We start from the raw sequence: 1,525 nt of genomic DNA, 5'->3' as shown, positions 1-1,525 counted from the left end.
AGCGCCGCCGCGCTTCCCAAGCGGCGCACTATCCAGTGCACCACCGGGCCGGCCCCGATGCTGGATTTTTTTAAAGCCTACAGTTAATCAACGTCCACCTGCTTCCTAAATAAAGCTTTCACGCTATTCCTCTCTTTCTTGTCTTGCCTTATAGTCATTCACAGTCTTATTTCCACTTTGTTTTTATACTCTCCAGATTATTCTCTATTGTTACTGTTGCCTTATGGAGATATTTGCTCCTATTTACTCATGCATTCGTCAAGTTACTAGCTTGCCATTCCTTCTTGCCTTGCTTTCTTCTTTTTCATTCAGTTCTTCATGTCTCTTAACCTGTCTTTCATCCTCTTCCATCGCTTCATCTCCTCGTGAGAAACTTCTTCGGATCAATGCTTGTTAGCTGGTCTATTCTGTTCTTTAAACTATCCCTTAAGGATTTCTTTTTCAAGGACTTTATTTTTCACTTCCAGAAATTCTACCTGATTCTTTTTCAAATCTGCCCTGTCTCGCATTTTGTACTCATGGGTGTGTTTGTCTGTCTGTTTTTGGCAGCTGGCCATTATGGGGATCTGAGCCCTCAACCTTGGTGTTATGACACTGTGCTCTAACCAACTGAGCTAACTGGCCAGCCCTATACTCATGTTTTTTATTCTTTATTGTTTAATAATATTAAACCTATTTTTATAAGGTATACCCAAGAATTATATTACATAAAGTTTTTTTTTTTTTTTTTTTTTTTTTTTAAAGATGACCGGTAAGGGGATCTTAATCCTTGACTTGGTGTTGTCAGCACCACGCTCTCCCAAGTGAGCCACAGGCTGGCCCTTATATAAAGTTCTTCGAAGTGTAATTCTACTCCCTGACATTTCTACTAACTCTTGCTCATGTTTCCTGATGTATTCCATAATTTTGCATTGTGAGCTCTAATTCCATGGGCTTTTACATGTGACAATCCTGTGCAACTCATTTAGAAAGCATATCCCTCTAGAGAAATGTTTAGTTTGCTTTCTAATAATGTTTAATAATGTCTCATACAATATTTAGGTGTCCTGATTTTTTTCTTCAATATTTGGAACATATTTATGCTAAAAAATTATTTATTATCTGATACTCAAATTTAACTGGACTCATTTTACTTTATTTTATTTTATTTTTTGTCTTTTTTGTGACCGGTAAGGGGATCGCAACCCTTGGTGTGGTGTCACCCGCACCGCGCTCAGCCAGCGAGTGCACCGGCCACTCCTATATAGGATCCGAACCCGCGGCAGGAGCACCGCTCTCTCCCGAGTGTGCCACAGGGCCGGCCCTAACTGGACTCATTTTATCTAGTATAAAATATTTTATCTTCTACAGTTTATCTTCATACCACTTGATGTAAAGCTGAAGTCACATCTCCCATCCCTAAATAATTGTTAAAACTTCAGTACCTTGGGGCCGGCCCGGTGGCGCAATGGAGAGTGCGCCAAGCCCCGCCGAGGGTTCGGATCCCATGTGGAGACCGGTTCCCGCTCACTGGCTGAGCACGGTG

This window comes from Galeopterus variegatus, unplaced genomic scaffold, assembly GCF_000696425.1.
Source record: "Galeopterus variegatus unplaced genomic scaffold, G_variegatus-3.0.2 Scaffold50, whole genome shotgun sequence".
NCBI classification, from domain to species: Eukaryota; Metazoa; Chordata; class Mammalia; order Dermoptera; family Cynocephalidae; genus Galeopterus; species Galeopterus variegatus.
This window is presented reverse-complemented; position numbering follows the sequence as displayed.